The sequence below is a fragment of the Phascolarctos cinereus genome, unplaced genomic scaffold (genome assembly GCF_003287225.1).
Source record: "Phascolarctos cinereus isolate Bilbo 61053 unplaced genomic scaffold, phaCin_HiC Scaffold_2;HRSCAF=192, whole genome shotgun sequence".
Classification (NCBI taxonomy): Eukaryota; Metazoa; Chordata; class Mammalia; order Diprotodontia; family Phascolarctidae; genus Phascolarctos; species Phascolarctos cinereus.
Window position 1 is genome coordinate 79,434,396 of NW_027555625.1, and position 20,638 is coordinate 79,455,033.

Below are 20,638 nucleotides of genomic sequence, written 5' to 3' on the forward strand. Positions count from 1 at the left end.
TTTATCCTGAGGAATCCATGTTTCATCCAATAGCCAAAGAGGTATACAGCCTCAAAATATTAAGAACCTCTAAACTAGATGATCTCAAAAGTCCCTTATGATTCAAAGATCCTATGCCCTGCAAGAGAAATCCTAAACACTGCATAGCCCAAGTAGATCATTGCAGGATCTTTAGAAGAAACACCAGTCTTTCCAGCATATAGCAGTCAAGGAAACATACGTCCTTAGCTTGAGAAATCCCAGTTTTATCCTGTAGCACCATATTGGTCCTTTTTAGTATTTTGAACCAAAAGGAAGTGACATTGGACCAATAACCATGTTCAGCCACCCAGTTGGAAGATAAATCAATTTATGGGGGAAAAAAAACCTCAGAGAATCCTGACCTTGGTTACTTAACAGTGTTTCTAGTTTATTTTTCACTTGTTTGTTTACTATTCCAAGAAGTAATAATAATATCTCATGATTCAATAGTGCTTTGTGAATTATAAACTGTTTCTCTATAATATCCCCATGAGAATTATTTCTATCCCCATTTTATAAAGAGGAAAACATGTTCAGAAAGTTAAAGCTGTCCATGGGCATGAACATGTAAGTATGACAGCCCAGATGTAAACCTAAATCTGATGACTATGACCACCCTTTCTAAGGCACAGTATGGCTTCTGCCATTAGGAACTCAACACCTTTAAAATGGGCAGTTCTGACTCTTGTAGCGGTTAGGATGGACTAGTGGAGAAATGAGAAGAAGAATTCCTTTGGATAAATAGATATGGGACAAAGGAAGGCCGTTCATCTAGGGAGGGGTTGTGACCTACCAAGCTTGAAAGGAAACTATTGAGGGCAATGCTGTAGTCCCATCAGACTGTGAAAGCTATTGAGCAAATTGGCAGAAGTCTGAAATGGCCATGGGTCAGATGTATTCTCTGCCCTTCACATGCCTTAGCCATGTCCCTTTGCTCACCCCATTCATGTTGCCAGAAATGTCTCCCTTCCCCTCCCTGTTCATGTAAGTCATGCTCTTCCTTCAGGGTTCAACTGGTGTTATATAAAAGAGAAGGTTAGCACTCCCCTCATTAAGGATGGAAGAGAGGTTGGTAACCTTTACCATACATACCGTGGTTAAGGGTTGCCGCTGACTCAGTGGCATCTAACCAAGTTTTCTTCTGGTCTGTTCTGTTTTAAGGCAATGAAATTGAAAGAATAAGCATAGGCTAAGAGGAGGCAAAATTAGCTATATTTGCATATAGTACAATGGTTTATTTAGAAAATCCTAGAGAGTCAATGAAAAAATTAATCAAAACAATTAGTGACAGGGTAAAATAGCAGGATGCAAAATAAAAAAAAAGAAACTAGAAAAAATCAACAGCTGTTCTGTATATTACTAACAAAACCCAGCAGGAGAGTGGAAAAGGAAATTCCATCAGAAATAACTACAGAATGCATGAAATATCTGGGATAAATCTACCAGGACATACTGGGGACTTAAATGAATATGTAACACCCCCTCTGGGCCTACTTACCTAATTCTCACTTACATTGGCAGATTGAGTCCCCAGAGGGGAGTTGACTATTAACTACCCTCAGTATTCTAAGAGTAGTCCTGAGGAGCTAGGCTTGTATTACTGTCACTAATGAGCCCCTATCAGTGTGCTTCCCCTTTAACTACTAGCCACCTAAAATACCTTTTAGCAAAGATATTTTCTGAGAAGGTATAGCAAAAATAGTCGGTTCTTGTGAACTTTTCTGCTGCACACATAAGGTCTCTGGGGATAGTGGGTTCATTCTTAGAGTACAAAGGTAATAAGACATACATCTAGAGAACACAGGACAGAGGAGGGTATCTTTCAACTCCTGACACTAGGAGTCCTTTTCTTCTTTCATGGAGTCTTCACCAAGTTTACCTTAGGTGTAGCTCTATGTTGGACTCTTAGAGTTGATGCTTTTCTAGAATTCATAGCTGACATCATCATAACGGCTCACACTCCATGAAGTCTTTGTAGTCTTTGAGTGACTGTCTTCATGCATATTTTTAGAGATATATTAAGAGACATTTCCACTATCATTGGTCAATGTCCCTTCAGTGGCCACTGCTACTGCTATTGATCAGCTATTATAGGATCACTGATAGGACTTTTGGATCCCTGAAACTCATAAGGTTGCCTGGATACTCCAAATTCTGTAAATTGCTACAACTTTTTCTGGAAAACAACTTCTTCTCATACACCCCAGGAAGGTCAAAGACAGAGGAAAAGGAACCACAGAAGCAAAAATATTTAGAATTGCATTTTTTTTCAGTACCAAAGAATTAGAAACAAAAAGGGTACCCGCTGATTGAGGAATAGCTGAACAAATGACACTAACATAATGGAGTATTACTGTGTCATGATAAATGGCAAATAGAAAAGAAACAAGAGAAATGTGTGAAGATGTGTATCAATTGAGACAGAGCAAAATAAACAGAATCAGGAGAGTAATTTACCTGATGACCACAACGAAGCTCATATAAGCTCTGAGGATCCATATCTCATTCCTAATCTTCTACTCAGCTATCGGGTCACACAGAAAGGCTCTATCTCCCCCTCAGGATGAAATGAGAAGTCCAAAAGCCTCTGAATCTTCCAAACTTGCAAAATCCTCCTCTGGTCAAAGTGGGGAGAGGAGACCTGGCCAAGGCCAAATAAGTGGGCTCTCCTTCCTCCCCATATAGTTCCTCTTCTAAGGTTTTACTGGAAAAATACTCCATGCTTTTAATACAGAATCCCGGAGACATGATGAAATCTTTCAGCCACTTGGAAAAGACTTCCTGTTTGGAATCATTCTGCTTCATCAAAAGGCTTTCAAAAACTTTTCACACTTAGTCTAAAGCCTGTGATTGATTATCTAATTGATAGAGCATCTTATCACTTACTGAAAGTGGGGTGCAATGAGTATCAATCAACTCCATCCTCAAAGTCCTAAAACACAAGTCTTTATCCCTCATTTGGCAAAATTCCTTGCCTTCCTTCTATTGTCATTGAATTTTTCCTGTGTACATGTCATCTTCCAATTAAATGACAACTAAAAAAAGACCCTGTGGTCTTAGTCCACATTATAAGAAGTTAGATATCCAGAGAGAGGAAGGGGATAGCTCAGCTGACCTCTGCCCTGGTCACATCACATCTGGAGTTTTTCTGTTCAATTCCATGGCCACCATTTAAGAAAGATTGATAAGCTGGAAGATGGCTTGAGGAGGGTGACCAGAAGGTTATGCCATACATAGATGTATTAAAGGAAGTTGAAATGTTTAAGATTGTGACATAAGGGAGAAATCATCTGGCCAAAGAATTCAAGTAGAGCATTCTTTATCAAGTCCTCCCCCTTGGTCTTCTAGCCCTTGGGGTCCCTGACCACTCAATCTAGGCAGAAGCTCAATGTACAGTGGTGAAAGAAAACACTGCTCTGGTATTATGCATGAGCTTTAACTGTCCTGTGGAGATCCTACCACCAGGCATGTGTTTATGTTGATGCAGATTTCTAGCCCTAACTCTTTACTGTTCTCATTCCTGTGTTCCTCTGTGTTTGGAGGAGAACATATGTTATCTCCCCCATAGTATAGAGAGTCAGACCTATACCTTCTGTGGCTTGTACTTGGCTTTTTCTTATTCTCCCTACTGCCTTTAATACTTCTCATTCACTGTTTGGGATGAGAGAGGTTGTCTAAGAATGGAGAGTGTAAGGCTTGAGGGGTCGTGCCAATGGGACATCCACAAGGGAACTCCTGGTGGGTCTGGAACTGGTCAAAAGACCATAGTCCCACAGCTACTATTGGAAAGGGTGCATCAATATGAGCCAGGCCCAGCTTCTCTTCCTCATGCAACCTAAGGATGCCCAGTCCTTGCCATCTATCCACTGCAAGGCAACCAGGTTGTGCAGTGGATATAGTGCTAGACCTGGTGTTAGAAGACCCGAATTTAAACCCAGCTTCCAACACTTCTGAGCTGTATGACCTTAGGGCAAGACACTTAAATTTTGTTAAACACTTTGCAAACCTTCAAGTACTATTTGACTATCAGATAGTATTATTGTTGTAGTATTATCCCTTCATTCTAGGGGTTTCATCTAAATTCTTATCCCTTAATATATATTAATTTTACTTTTAGATTGTTTACTCAATTTTAAAATATCTCAGCTATTTTTTTCTGCAGTTTTTCTTGTAGTGAATTATTTCATTTTCTAACTTGTATTTTTATTTTATTTTATATCAGGGTGTTCTTTCACTTTATTTAGCACATTTCTTGCAATTTTTACATAGTAAAATGAGTCTGAGCTTGAACACAACCTCTTACTCAGCCATCTTACTGATAATTTACCAATGATTTTAAACCCAATTAGCAAAAAAAAAAAATTGGGTCTATCTCTGTAATCCTGAAAGCCTATAGAAACAAACCTTCCTTCCATTTTCATTCATTGTTGCTAGACTTTATGAGTAGTTCCAGGTAAAGAGAGCTTGCTTGATACTTTAATAAATCAAACACTAACACTTTTTGGTACAACTAGTATGTGATCAGAACTGTGTTAGAAAGTAACTTAATATTTGGGGATTGGCAATGTGGAAAGACAAAAGAGATGAGATTCTCCAGAGTCATGGTTGAGATATCCTTGAAAAGAGTTACCATGGAATATGGGCTGAGTAGGGAGTAGTCAGGAATAGACTAATGGATTAGATAAGATGGAAAAGGTTGAATGATCAATGGAGGAGCATCCAATATTATTTTTGTGGTGTTAATGTAGTGTGTTCTTTTCTCATTTCATCCTAAAGGGATGCTCTTGTATGGAAGAAAGATTTATTAAATTCTATGTGCCAGGCTCTGTGCTATTAATGCCACTCTATAAACAGTGTTTCACTAATGAGCTATGAAAGTCAAAGCAAGACACTAAGAGTAAAGAAATCACAAGCTCAAATTTATGAAGGTCTACTGGATTCACAGTAAGGGTTACACCATCATCAACAGACCCTTCCTTAACCCTGGACAAGCCTAAGTGGCACAGATTATCAATAGTGGAGGGAAAAGTAACAGGGGTCATCTACTATAGAGGGCAAAAGCAAAATCATCTCTGAAAAGCAAGAGATTTAGTGCTAACAGTTCCAGGGATCAAGAAATCTGACGAAAGCTGGACTTAACAATGAAATGTGTCCAAAAACAGAATGAGCTATCTCCAAAGGAGTGAGTTACTCATCACTGTAGACTTTAAACACAGGGTAGCTAAATCTTGAAGTAGAGATGATTCGTATTCAGGAAGGTTTTGAACTAGATCCCTTGTGAGGTCCCTACTAGCTCTGATAATCTGTGACCTGTGAACACAGAACATAGACTATCAGAGGTGGGAGGGACTTTATAGACCACCTTACACAATCCTTTCAATTTTTAGAGAAGAGAATTGAGGTCCAGAGATAGGGGAATGACAGAGTCAATACATAAGGCCAGGTCTCTTGAATCTCCAATGTTATTTTCCCAACAAGATGCTATCTTCCTTTTCCTTATTACTAAGTCCTCTGTCCTGTTTCTCCAGGATCTACACCCTACTCTTTCATCCTTGTGATTCTGTGTTGGTTAGTTCCTCTCTGCTTTCTCATCTCCTCTCTCACAATAACCCTGGAACAAGCTCCTAAAGGGTTAAGAAATCTCATCTGAAAATCTGGGCTTAGATTAGAAACCTGACAGTGACTCTCAGAAGGAGCCTTTGGGACACGAACTGAGAGGAGGACAAGACCCAAAAAGCTAAAGACAGATCCAAACCTGATATTGCAGGCCAAGATGATAGGCCTGAGGATAAACAGAAAGCATTTAAAGGAACCCTGAGTAAGTAGAGAGTCTAAAGGTCGCTTGTATCCTATAAAAAGAAAATAGAATGAATCAATATTTGACTAAAACTGATATTAAATGACTGAGATTTACTACCTGTTACCAACAATCTCCTGTCTTGTCTCTTGGGGCAAAGGATGCCTGCTTGGATGCATGTATTTCCCTGTTCCTTTTCCACTTGCCCTTTAAGCCCTGTTAGGGGCATCCATATGTATGCCATCAAAATTTTTATAGGATGTCATAACATATCACAGCTGGAAGAAACTTTAGAAGAGAGAACAGAGAAAGTCATAGGTACATATTACCTCAGAAGATAGAAACTGAGAACATAGGATGTCAGAATTAGAAAGGACCTTAGAACATGGACTGTCAGAGCTGGATTAGACCTATAGATAGAATGTCAGAGATAGAAATGACCTTAAACATAGAATAGGAAATATCAAAGGTGCGTGGGACCTTAATTTGGGATCAGGAGACTTGGATTCAAATACTGACTCTGCTACTTACTTTTACCTTTGTGACTTTAGCAAGTTACTCAATGGATGACCAAATAAAAACAATTATGTGCCAAGTACAATGCTAAGTGCCAGAGACACCAATGTGAAAGAGAGACAGGGTCTGCTCACAAAGAACTTACATTCTAACGTGGGGGTAATAGCGCATATAGGAGAACAGTGGTTAGGAAAGGGCCTTTTGTTTTAGTAAGTCATGGGGGCAGTGAGTGGAGCCCTAGAGAAGTTAACTGGTGTGCCCTTTCCACAAGCAATGGTAGTATTGATTAATTACTGTTTCTAGAGTAAGAGGTGGAAAGTGAAAAGCGGGGTAGGGCATACTCATGTAGAGGAAAGGCAGGGAGTTGACTAGGATTAGGCATAGTTGAAGGTCTGGGATGCACTAGAGAGAGTGAGCTTTCATCAGCTGGGACAGCACAGTCCCAAACCTAGAGTTCCAAAGCTGAATGGATTAAGCAACTACAGGTCACGGCCTCTAGAAATTCAATTCAAAGGGTCCAGCAGGAGGGCAGTATGTTTGGAAGAAGGCTAGGGTGAAGTGTGATCAAAGGCCTAAAGCCAATTTGATATAGACAAAACCTCTTTGGCCCTAATTTCCTTATTTGTAAAATGAAGGGGCTTAAACTACATGATCTTTCAGTGACCCTATGAGAGAGATAGGGAGTCTAGAATAATACCTAGGTTGCTAGCCTGAGTGATTGGGAGGATAGTGGTACCCTCTACAGTTATAAGAAAGATAGGAAGGCATGAAGGGAAAGATAATGAGTTCCGTTTCGGACATGTTGAGTTTGATATGCCTATTAGACGTTGAAAACAAAATACTCAAGACACAGTTAGTTACATGAAACAAGCTTGGAAGAGAGGCTAGAGCTACATTTGTAGATCTGGGAATCATCTGCATAATTATAACTGAATCCATGGGAGATGATGAGATAACCAAGGAACATAATATGGATACCAAAGGAGAAGGCCCATGCCAGAGCACTGGGCAAGGCCCCATTTTTAAAGGCCATTGCCTGGATGAAGAACTAGTAAAAGTACTTGGAAAAACAAGTCAATGAGACTTAGAAGAAGCAATCAGAAAGGCAGGAGGAGATCCAAGAAAGCAGTGTCACCAAAACCTGAAGAAGAAAGTACATGCAGAAGATGATGATCAATACCAAAGGCTGCAGAAAGACTTGAGAAAAGGCCATTAGCCTTGTCCATTAAGAGATAACTGGTCATCTTAGAGAGAACAATTTCAATCCAATGATGAAGTCAGAAACTATACTGCAGAAGGTTTGGAACTGAGTGAGAGGAGAGGAAGTTGACACTCAGTGTAGACAATATTCTTAGGGAATTCTAATAAAACCAGAACTAATTCCACTTTCCCTGCATCATTGCTATACACAGGTCAACATACAAAACCCCAAGTATCAAATTTAGTCAAATAACAGCTGATTTTAAGACCACTGGTCATGGAAATAACTAAGTGACTGAATACAGCAGCTTGCACTCAAAGTAACTGATTTTTGGAATTCATTTTCCTTCTCTGGACCTGCATCTCTATGTGAACACATGTGGAAGAGTGTTGTGTGATTTGTCTGAACTGATGTTTCTTCAAATCCAATGGCATTAACTGCATGATTAAAAGAAGACGGAAAGTTGGAAACAGAAGGGCAGCTAGCCTTTAAGTAGAACATAACGTCCATTTGTCGGGGGCTTTAGGTCAACATCTTCACTTCCTTGGATTTTTGATCCAGAGATGGAACTTCCTAGGCAAGGAAAAAGAATGAGATGCTGAGGAAAAAAGAAAGAGGAAAATAGGGAGAAAAGTAGAGCATAGAGTTCCACAAAGGAATTGCATCTGATAAACAATAGCATCATTGGCAATCAAAACTAGAATGAATCTCAAGTCATCTAGTTCCACCATTACCTGAAGAGAAAGACCCTCTAAAATATCCCCACCAAGGGGAAACAGAATTGTCAATTTAGGACTGAAAAGGACCTCAGAGATTTAGTTCAACTGTGTAATTTTACAGAGGAAAGAAACTGAGGCCCAGAGAGGAAAAGTGCTTTGTCCAAGGTCATACAAGCTATGAGAGCTAGGCTTTGAGTCCCGATCCTTAACTCCAAATCCATTTGTCTTGTTCCTTTCTACTGCACTATGTTGTCTCTAGTGGTGGAAAGCTCACTACTTCCAAAGGTAGCTCATGCAACTTTAGCACATTTCTAACTGGTAAGACATTTTCTCTTAGTCCAATAAGTGCTAACTTAGTGCTATAACTTCCAGTCATTACTACAAGTTCTTTTCTCTGTTGTGAAAAATAGCAAGTCCAGTCCATCTTCCACGTAATTTCATTTGAGATAATTGAAGAGCACTATCATGGACCCTAACTGTCCTATTTTCCCATTTCACAGAACTACAGAGGCATTCATCCTGCCTCATATATAAAATAGACTCCTTTATATGATATTCCTGCAAAGTGGTCATCCAGACTCTTCTTGAAGACCTCCAGGGATAACAAAGTCTGGTCTACTCTGACAGGTATTTCAGCACCCTAAAAATTTCTTTTCTGGCCAAGCTCAAGATATAGTTCAACCAACAGTGGAAGGAGTAAGGATGACAGACAGTGCTGAAAGTAGGTCCATTGATGAAAGACAAAGGCCCTCTCCATTCCAGGACATGCTTCTGGGTCAGTCTTCTTTTAAGTGGTGTAGTAAGAGGACAGCTAGGTGATTCAGTGAATATGGTTCTAGGCCTGCATTCATGAAGACTTGAGTTCAAATCCTGCCTTGGATACTTGCTAGCTGCATGACTCTGGCCAAGTCATTTAATCTCTGTCTCAGGTTCTTCATATGTAAAGTGGGGAACACTAATAATTACTACCTCCTAGGGGTGTTGTGAGGATGAAATTAATTGCCATGAAAGGCTTAAGGAGAGATATGAAGGTTTGGAACAGCTACTGTGGAAAACAGGATACTGAATCTGTTAGGAAAGAGTACAATCATTTCTTTGCTATAGTGGAGGCCTCATTGAAATTAGATTTTTAAGATGTGTAGTGGACCTATTCAGCATGATTTTGTGATTTTCTTCAGCTCTGTATAGCAGCACATGAATAGGAGTGAGAAAGACAGATGGTGAGAGCAATCCAGGATCATCAAGGTATGATTAGTGATGGGAAAGGGGGCAGATGATTCAGTGTAGAGGACAGTGTAGTGTTGAACCTGGATCAACAAGGCTTCAAGGACAGGACAGGAAAGAATAACCAATGCAGAGGTGACAGCCTGAAAAGGAACCGAGAGGTGTAGTATTTAAAGGTCACCATGAGGAAGAAGAATGGGTTAGGAGTTACAAGAGAGAAGGAAAGCTGCAATGAGAAAATACGCTGATCAAATAAAGGAATTCCAAAGTGCATGAATATGGAAATAGAACACTTGTAGATGATGAAAAGATCAGGTATATGACCATCTCTGTGTGTAGCTGAGGCAGTGGAAGAAGAGGTTAAAGGACCAATGAGGAATAGGAATCTTAGGGTATCTGAGGGAACATCCATGTGTTGAAGGTAAGGGATAGAGCCAAGAGAGTAGAGTGATAGGGAACAATATGGTAAGCTCCTGTCTACAAACTCCTTTAAATAGATCTAAAAAACGTACCAGACTGAATTCTGATGGGAAGATGCAACAAAAGTCACAGTGAGTCCTTTGTGTAGCCTACCTCGGTATAGGGAGTTAGAAGGGTGGTCTGAGGATACGGGGAGGAGGTTGAGCAGGAGCAAGCCCCCAGAAGCACTCCAGTGTGCAAGAGAAGGTTCCAGACTCAGAGCAGGCCACCTCCAGACCCACAGGGTGCTGTGATGGGGTAGATGTGAACTGGCAGCTTCATTGCCTACTACTTAGTTCCTAGTCACAGATCCAGGGCAGAGTAAGATAGGAACTTACTCACAGCAGTGGCATACAGGATTGGGAGGTCTTGGGCAGTGTACTGAGAAAGAGGAAGTTCAGAAGCCAATCGCAGCAGTAGTGGTATGGCTCAGACCCCAGCCTCAGAGCAGGGGCTAACTTCCAGCATCCAGCCCATTTGTAGAGGAGTAATCAAGGCAGTAATCCCAGACCAAAGAAGAGCCTACAATTCTGCCACTCTGAACAAATAGAGCTTTTCAGCTGGTTGATAAGGACAGAGTCAAACAGCAGTCCGCTAGACTCAAACCCAGGTTAGGAACTTGCAGAGCTCAGAACAAGGCATGGGGGACAGCTATTAGACTTTGCCCAGGATTACACCACTTTGAAAGCACTGAAAGTTTGAAGGCCCTTAGCCTGTCCCTGTGACTCTTGAATTTCATAACATTCGATACACAAGAAAGCAGCAACAGGACCAGCTCAGACTTTCCCTCCAGAAGTGTGGCAGAGCACAGCCCTAACAGCAAATCCCAAGTCAGAATTAAATTAGAAGAATGGGTAAAAAAAATACTCAGCCATCATAATGAGCTGTTATGGAGGAAAGAACATTCAAGACACAAACATGGAAGAAGAGAATGGCTCTAAAATATCTATAGGCAATGTCCAATGGAATGGGGGGTGGGGCAGCAACTAGGTACAACCTCAACTAAAATTACTGGGAGATATGAAGCTAGAGTTTTGAAAAAAACTTTAAAATGTTTTTATAAATGGAATGAGAATACTTGGGGAAGAAAATGAAAAAGAAATAAGAGCTATGGAAGAAAGAATTAGAAAGTCAATTAATAGCTTGGCACAAGAGCTACAAAGCCTTGTCCAAGCAAAACAAACAAACAAACAAACAAACAAAATGGAGAAAATTAGAATGGGCCAAATAGAAGCCAATGACTCCATGAGGCAATAGGAAATATTAAAATAAAGTCAAAAGGCTGAAAAATAGGAAAAAATAATGTGTCTCATAGCAAAAGCAATTGAACTAGAGAACAGATTAAGGAGGAAAAAGAATGTAACAATCATTTGGTTATCTAAATTCCATGCCCAGATATTTTAGAACCACAGGGCAAAGTGAAAATATAAAGACTCCACTAGTAATTTCCAGAAAGAAACCCCAAAATGAAAACTTCAAGGAACATCATAGTCAAAATCTAGATCTCCTGCGTTAAAGAAAAAATACTGCAAGCATCCATAAAGAAAGAATTCAGATCCTGAGGAGCCATTTTCAGGGTCACACATGATCTAGCAGCCACCACTTTGAAGGAGTGAAGAACTTGGAATATAATATGCCAGAAGGCAAACAGTATGGGCTTATAGCCAAGAATGACCCCTAACAAAACTAAGTATAATGCCACAGGGCATTTCATTAATGAAATGAGGCCTTCCTAGCATTTCTGATGAAAAGACCAGAGCTGAAGATAAACTTTGAAGTACAAATACAGGAATGAAGAACAATATAAAATGGTAGACATTAATGAACAATGATAAAGGACTAAACGAAGATAAATTGCTTAAATTCTAACAATAGGTGGAAATGATACATGTGTCCCCTCTGTACTCGACCATCATCAGGGACTATAAAGGGAGCTCAATTAGTCAAAGCCTGGGAGTAGTTCTGTTATGTCTTCCAGATCTTAAGTATGGAAAGATAGAAGGAAGAGGAAATACAGGGAGGAGGAAAAGAAGGGAAAGGAAGGTTAGAGGAAATTATGTCATATATTCAGGGTCATAAGTAGATATTTATACAAACAAGGAGAAGGGGTGTCAGGAGTAGCTGATATTTAAAATTTACTGACATCTGAATTAGTCAGAAGAAGAAAAAATACATACATAAACACATATAAGTTCAGTTGTGTATGATATTACATTTAACCCAACAGGTAAATAAGAATGAAAGGGGAAAAGAGGGAAGGAGAGAGGGATAGATTAAGTGAAGGATTAGTCCTAAGCAAAACAAACTCCAAGGATATATAAAAATATTTATATTTCTTTTTGAGGTGAATGGGAAACTTAGAAGTTACCATAAATTGGGGAATGGATGAAAAAAGTTATGATATGTAAATGTGATGGAATTCTATTGTGCTGAACTCATATCATTGCAATGACCACCGGGATTTCAGAGAAATAATGAGGAAGTACGTTATCCACATCTTGATAGAGAGATAAAGGACTTTGGACATGGCCAATGTAGAAATCAAGACCTGTATTTCATGACAAATTTGGATGGCATGTGCCACAAAGAAAGAGAGGTTCATGAGTGTTGGTAATAATAGAAGAATCTGGGTGTGGTAATGAGGAACAAAGAGTATTTCAACTCTTCCAACCTGAACAGTGAATCAGGAAGTATGAGGGGAAGTGTGGCCAGTACTGCAAAGGGTGCCCAGGAATGTAGTGTCATTAGGAAGGAGCCAGACCTCAGAAAGTGCCAAAATGGAAGGAGGGAAAGAGAAAGAGGGTCAAGATGACATTTGATTAATTATGGAACAGGCATTCGCATTTCAGAGAATACAGTGGAAAAACATGGACAGCTTTAGAGCAGGACATGGCAGGTTGGGGTGGTGGGGCTAAGGGGAATAGGTGTAAGGAAAATGACAGTTGTAGACTGTGCTAGATATTGAATAATGTCTGCTTAGGATATCGGTGGTAGAAGAGAAATTTGTTGAGGGCAGGAAGGTTGAGGAGAGGCAAGATCTTCATTCTAGGCTGGACAAGGCTCTAATGCCAAGACGGAAGTCAGAAGTACTTAGGTTTGAATCGTATCTTAGACGTTAGCTATACAACCCTGAGTAAATCACTAGACGTCCCTCGGTTTAAATTTCCCCACCTGTAAAATGGGACGAGTGGAATCTATGACCTCTAAGTTTCATTTCAGCTCTAAATCTGATCGTACAACTGGATGATCCCTTCTCAGCATCTCTTCACCTCCATCACAGATTAGAAGTACCTAATGGGTTATAATTGAGGAAGCCTTTATAGCCTTCCCCCCCTCACCCACTACCCAAGGGAGATCACATTAATTTTCTTTTCTTTCCATAACCCCCTTTCCGACTTTCTTGGCCTTTCTTCCTATGACTTTCTCTGTCTCTTAGCCTATACATTTGTCCTCTTGTTCAATGGTATCTGTATCCCTCCTTTCATCATTCCCCAGAGTAGGGTTCTGAATCTTTTACTGTGGCTTTGTTTCTCTCTTCAAGTCCATCTTCTCTGGGTACTCTGTGTGTGTGTGTGTGTATCTGCATGCATGTATGTGTGCTTGCGTATTCAACTCTCTTCCAAGGCCAAATGCTTCACCTCTTGGACATTGTAACAGACTCTTGACACCATTTGTGTGTGGTCTGTGATGTAGCTTGGTGGGATATTTCCAGTTGTTCAGGCTAAATATAAATTTGGCAGGCCAAATCATTTTCTCAAACCAGTTTCAAGGCTGGGCCAACTGTGAAGCTGGAGCTTAATTCTTCCCTCATAATTTTCTTCTCCCTTCCCCACCTAGTTCCTCCTATAGCATTTTTAATTTGTTTCCTCTTCATTTTTTAATCTATTTCCATGAATCCCACCTCTTCCAAAATGACTAAATGTATTATATTGGATCATAATACAGAAATGCAGATTTCTAGATGTTTACAATTTACAAAGTATTTTCTTAATAGTAGTCCTGTAAAGTTAAGTGGTACAATTATGATTATCCCCATTTTTCAGATAAGGAAACTGAGATTCATAGAAGTGAATGGCCTAGAGTCATACGAGTTATACAACAAGAGCTAGTACAGGTTTTCTGTCAATAATCCAAGGCTTTTCCACTACACTTATTTGTCTAATTACCTAAACTTGTGAACATATGTAAATCCAAACAGTTGAGTCCATGTGACTTTATGTGTCAGGGCCTATTTCTCTGGTCTACCTCTCTGGGAAAGGTATTGATGTACCCTTTGAGGGGGTGTTGCAGTCTTCTCAGATGTGGTCTTCTCAGTGGTCAAGATAATGATAATAATAGCCAGCATTTATGGAGCACCTTAAGGTTTGCAAATTGCTTTATAAATACTATCTTATTTGATCCTCACAGTAATCATGGGAGATAGGGGCTTTTACTATTATAATCTATTTTGCAGATGAGGAAACTAAGGCAACTAGTGGTTAAGCAACTTGCCCAGGGTCACATTGCCAGGAAATGTCTAAGACAAGATTGGAACTCTTGCCTTCCTGATGCCAGGTAAAGCACCCTCTCCACTTTGTCAGTTGGCTGCATCTAGCATTGAGGACACTTATTAGCCCGTTTCATCCAGGTGGTGTAAAGGAAAGATCCAACCCTGAGCTTTAGGCCTTGTAATCCATGTTAGCTTCATGGTGTACCAGGATGTTCCCAAGACCAGTCCAACCTTATTTATCAATTCACAAACCCACAGTCAATCTTGGGCAATAGGGAAACTCCCAATGACTATTGGACTTTTCCGGGCAATCTCTTAACGAACCTTAACCCCTTGTTGTTCTTAAAGCAAAGTACCTGTGGTTACCAAATAGGAACTGAGAAATGCTCATTGAACTGATTTGTTAAAAAGAGAAAAAGAGGACAAAATGTGAGTCTCCAAGTATTTGAAAGGCTGCCATGTAGAAAAGAGGTTAGGATTGTAGGTCAAATATCATGAGGGAAGGAAATGAAAGGGAATGAGCAAAGCCTCTACTCTGTGCCAGGCATTGTGTTAAGCACTTTGGAAATGTGTTCTCATTTGATTCTCACAACAATCCTAGGAGGTAGGTGCTATTATTATCCCCCTTTTACAGATGGGAAACTGAGGCAGACAGAGGCAAAGTGACTTGCCCAGGGCATATAGTCAATAAGTGCCTGAGGCTGGAGTTGAATTCATGTCTTCCTGCCTCCAGACCCAGTGCTCTTTGTCTTATGCCATCTTGCTCCTAAGAGCATCCATCTGGAGCTGGAAGAGAAAGCAGAGGTCAAGTTCTATTCTCACATTTTACAGATGAGGAAACTGAGGCCAAGGGCGGTTAAGATCCTTGTTCAAGATTACACAAGTAGTCAATGTTTTTTTAAAAAAAGGATTTGAATCCAGGTCCTAGACAGTCTTCTGCTTGGCCCTCAAGGGTAAAACTAAGAGCAATTCAGGGGTATGCTGGAGTCAACTCATAAGGCTCAAGAGAGCTAATTGTTAAATTTTCAGTGTGAGCATTTATACATTGGAAATTGGCAAATGCATCAAATCAGGACCTGATTTATTATTTTGATGATTATCTAAACCTATGAAAATGGAGAAAATTATCATAATACAGATTAAAAGGAGAGAGCCAATAGTTAAACATTTACCAGCATACCCCTGCAGCGATACGTAGAAGTTGAAGAGGGGCAGATTTAGGCTCAGATGAAAGTTAGACTCCCTGAAAATCAGAGCAATCTGATGATAGAATAGGCTTCCTTGGTGGGGATGGAGTTCTCCATCATTAGAAATCTTCAATTAGAGGCTGAATGATTATTTGTTAAAAATGTTTTGAGGATAGACCTCCTCATGTGTAAGTTATATTAGACTCTCTGAAATCCCCTGCTCCTCTGAGACTCTATAGTTCTGTTACCTCCCACAACTAAAATGTTTTCCATTGTCCAGGCAACACAAAGATAATTCAATCTGATACTCAATCCATTGCCATAGGTCTACAGATCCCAACTCCATTCTTTCCACATGGGTTCCACGAAAATCTAGACCACACCCTACCCTTCTTTGTCCTCCATCTACTCCCACAGCCACAGCTCTGGTTTAGACTTTTCACACTTCTCACTTGGATTATTTCTATAGCCTTCCAATTGGTCAGCCTGCCTCCATCCTTCTCTAATCCATTATAATTACATAACCGACATTCACATAGTACTTAAACATGACAGTTTTGTTAAGTACCTAGAAGACAAGTGACCCTTGACACTAATATTTTAATAACATTTAATTAATATTTTTTAAAAGATTAACTTTTTTTTTTAAACAAAGGCAATGTAGTACAGTGGAAAGAATCCTGGACTTATGAGTGAGGAAACCTCTGTCCAAGATCTGGAACTGCTACTAACTTACTGCATGACCTCAAGCAGGTGATATACCTTCTCTGGACTTGTCTCCTCTTCAGTAAAATGAGAGGTTGTTGAAGCAGATGCTTTCTAAGATCCTTTCCAGGTCTGGATCCTAGGATTCTATATTTTTCTAGCTTAATATTGGTCTGGTCCCTGATTTACATAAAAATGATTGCAGCATTTTTCATGTTCTGGAATCTGGGACCCAGCTCTCAGCTTACAGTCAGCTGGCTTTAGCTTAAAGTGAAAGAACTCACCTTGAAAGACTAGACACTTATCAACAGATCTCTAAAATGTAAACCAAGGCTGGGAGGGCAGGAATTCAAAGAATAAAGACTTCAGTTCTTGACAAAAATCTACCTAATTTCTTATACCTGAGAGGAATTTAAGGTGGCGTATGAAATCCCAGTGCCTTCCTCTGAGATTATTGTTATTTGATTTTCTCTCAACAACATCTTGTTTGTACCTAGCTGTCTGCACCATTAGACTGTGAGTTCCTCAAGGTCAGGAGGGAGCCCCATCTTTTGCCTTTCTTTGTATCCTCAGTGCTTAGCATAGTGCCTGGCACATAGTAGGTACTTAATAAATATTTATTGACAGACTGACAGGACAGTCTTATGCAAATGGGCTTTGAGCCCGTGGTTATAGGAGAAGCATGAGGAATAAAACTCCTCTTTTGAAATAACTTTTAAATCTCAAGGATTAACCATTCGATGTTTATAGAAAAGCTGCTGAAGTTTTAGAGAGAGAAAACTGTACCTTCTCTCCAATCTGTGAGACAGCATCGATTACAAAGGCAAACCACCCTTGGTTTCCTAGAACAATTTCGGGGTGGCATTTACTTGCCAATCACAGGCCAGGCAGGTACATGTTTCTTCTTGAACTTCTTTTCTTCAAAGATTTGAGCCCATATTTTTATACTAACACTTAATGATTCAACAAGTCAAACAACCAATACTTTTTATATCCAAAGTCTAGGTCTGACATAGGTGCTGGGTGCACAAAAACAAATAAACAAATAGTAGTCCTTGGCCTTAAAGAGATTATGTTCTATCTGAGGAGAAAATAACATGTACGTATGTAAACATACACAAACTATATGCAAAAAAATACAAGGTAATTGGGGAAGGAAGTCACTTGTAGCTGGGGGAAAGAGGAAAGTTGCATGTAGAAAGTGATGTTTGAGCTTAGTTTTGAAGAAAACTAGGGATCATATAAGGCAGAGGTGAAGAGGTGGTACATTCCTAGCATGGGGGATTATCACCAGTGTAAAGGCTTAGTTTGGCTAAAGCATAGAATATATGACAGGGACAAAGTATAATAAGGTTGAGAAAGTAGGTTGAGGTCGGGTTGTGAAGGGCTTCCAATGCCAAACGGAAGACTTTGTATTTGACCTTGGGGCAATAGGGAGGTGCTGAGTTTATTAAGCAGGTGAGTGACATAGTCAGACCTAATTTTAAGAATATCATTTTGTGGATAATTTTGATTACATTAAATTGAAAAGTTTTTGCACAAACAAAGCCAATGCAACTAAGATTAGAAGGAAGGTAGAAAACTGGGAAAGAATTTTTACAACCAGTCTCTCTGATAAAGTCCTCATTTCTAAAATATATAGAGAATTAAGACAAATTTGTAAGAACACAAGCCATTCCCCAATTGATAAATGGTCAAAGGATATGAACAGACAGTTCTCAGATGAAGAAATTAAAGCTATCTATAGTCATATGAAAAAATGCTCTAATTTTTGATTAGAGAAATGCAAATCAAAACAACTCTGAGGTACCACATCACACTTATCAGATTGGCCAACATGACAAAATAGGAAAATGATAAATGTTGGAGAAGATGTGGGAAAATTGGAACACTAATACATTGTTGGTGGAGTTGTGAAATGATCCAACCATTTTGGAGAACAATTTGGAACTATGCCCAAAGGGCTACAAAAATGTGCATACCCTTTGATCCAGCAATAGCACTTCTAGGGCTATATCCCAAAGAGATCAAACAAATGGGAAAAGGACCCACATGTACAAAAATATTCATAGCAGCTCTTTTTGTGGTGGCAAAGAATTGGAAATTGAGAGGATGCCCATCAATTGGGGAATGGCTGAGCAAGTTGTGGTATATGAATGTAATGGAATACTATTGTGCTATAAGAAATGATGAACAGGCTGACTTCAGAAAAACCTGGAAAGACTTATATGGTCTGATGCTGAGTGAAGTGAGCAGAACCAAGAGGACTTTGTACACAATAACAGCCACGTTATGCAATGACTAAGATTGTTAAACTGAACCCTTCTCAGCATTACGAGGATCTAAGACATCTCCAGAGGCCTCGGAATGGAAAATGCTGTCCACATCCAAAGAAAGAACTATGGAAGTCGAATCACTATCACTTATTTTTACCTTCTGTTGAGTTTTTTTTCATCTTTCTGATGGTTCCTCCTATTGGTTTTAATTTTTACTTACAACTTCACTAATGTGAAAATATGTTTAATGGGTATGTAAATGTAAAGCCTATATCAGATTGTGTGCCGTCTTGGGGAGGGTGGGGGGAGGAAGGGGGAGAAAAATTTTCAACTCAAAAGCATATGGAAGTGATTGTTGATAAATCAAAATAAATTAATTAAAAAAAAGAATATCATTTTGGCAGCTGTGTGGAGCATGGACTGAAGAGAAGAGAGACTCAAAGTGAAGAGACCCCAGTTAAGAGGCTATTGGATTAGGAAGTAGTAGGCTGGACTAGGGTAGTGGCTGTCTAGTTAGAAAGCAGAGGATAGATGAAAGGGATGTTGTAGAGGCTGAAACAAGGAGATTTGGAAACTGACTATGTTGGGAGTTGGAGAGTGAAGAACTGAGAATGACTCTGAGGTTGGTAACCTGGGTGGCTGGAAGGATGGTGGTGTCCCTGACAGAAGAAGAGAAGTTCAGAAGAATCTTATGGGTTTGTGGGGAAAGATAGTGAGCTCTACTTCGGCTATGTTGAATTTGAGATGCCTATGATATATCCAGGTCAAATTATTAAATAGGCAATTGGTTGTGTGGGTCTAGAGCTAAGGAGTAAGACATACACACACATGAATATCTGTTCCTGGCACATAGTAGGTACTTAAGAAATGCTTGTTGATTTCACTATCTATCTATACATACATATATAAATTATATTTTCATATGTATTTCAGTTTACATAGAGATGATAATTAAACCTATGAGAGCTGCATGCAGTCACAAAGTGTATGTAGAGAGAAGAGATTTTTTCCTATCTTAGCTTAGATAGGAAAAATAACTTTATTCTCTTGTTGAACCAAAATAATGAGCATCTTTCATGCCCTATGTAACCTGTTCTAAGATAATCCCAGAAGCATCATACCAAATGTAAGATGAATATTCAAAATATTTTAATGAATTTTAAAAGTTATTATTCTTAAAGATGACTTTGCAAAGTTACTCTCACCCAGTGGATGCATCTACATTTAAAAAAAAAAGACATGTAGCATTAGATGCAAAATTAACAAAATATTAACTTGTGCACATGGTACAAATTGGAGGGTGATGATCTGCATGACTTCCCGGAGAACCCCAAGGAAACATTCAGGACCTCAGCAGGTGTTGTGGCAGATTTATTTTTCAGAAGTTTACAGCTAAGAGGGAAACAGCTTGGCTTCCATTAGAAAAAGCAATTGAAGGGGTAGGGCAAAGCTGACTCGGATGTCTGACCCAACATGATGGGTGATGCTAGGACGGGACTGTTGGGGCTGTATACTAGGTGCATCAGACCAATAGTGGCCAAGCTGGAAAGATCTCATTTTTTAAAAAATAAATTTTGATTCCCAGGACAGAACCTTGGTGAATGCCTACAGTTAAAGGTGTGATATTGATACTGATCTAACAGAGGCAGTTGAAGAGTGGTCAGACAGGTAGGAGGAGAACCAAGAGAGAACAGTGTCAGGAAAACCCAGAAAGGAGAGTGTCTCTAGGAGTAAAGGGCATTCATAAGTGTCAAATGCTACAGACAGGTCATGGAAGAAAAAGGTTGTGAAAAGGCCATTCAGTTTGGCAATCCCAGGATCACTAGTAACTTTGGAAAGATCCTAATCTGTTGAATTGCTAACTTATACTCACTTTGAGCCATCAGGGCCCAAACAATGACCAAGAGGGCCTTAGGTAACAGCCCTTCTTCACTTAAATCCAATTCACTTGCAAATCATGGCATCACCTTCCTGACTTCATGGTCCTCTTCAAGTCAATTGAATGATGAGGCTGGAGCCAGACTGCAGAGGTTTGAGGTTTTAG

General features: G+C 39.6%; 1 non-coding gene across 1 annotated transcript; it reads left to right on the plus strand.

The window, feature by feature from the left end:
• Positions 1-1,037: 1,037 nt before the first annotated feature.
• LOC144456082 (U6atac minor spliceosomal RNA) lies at positions 1,038-1,162 on the plus strand. Its single transcript, XR_013484987.1, has one exon. It is a non-coding gene; the product is annotated as a U6atac minor spliceosomal RNA (small nuclear RNA).
• Positions 1,163-20,638: the final 19,476 nt, after the last annotated feature.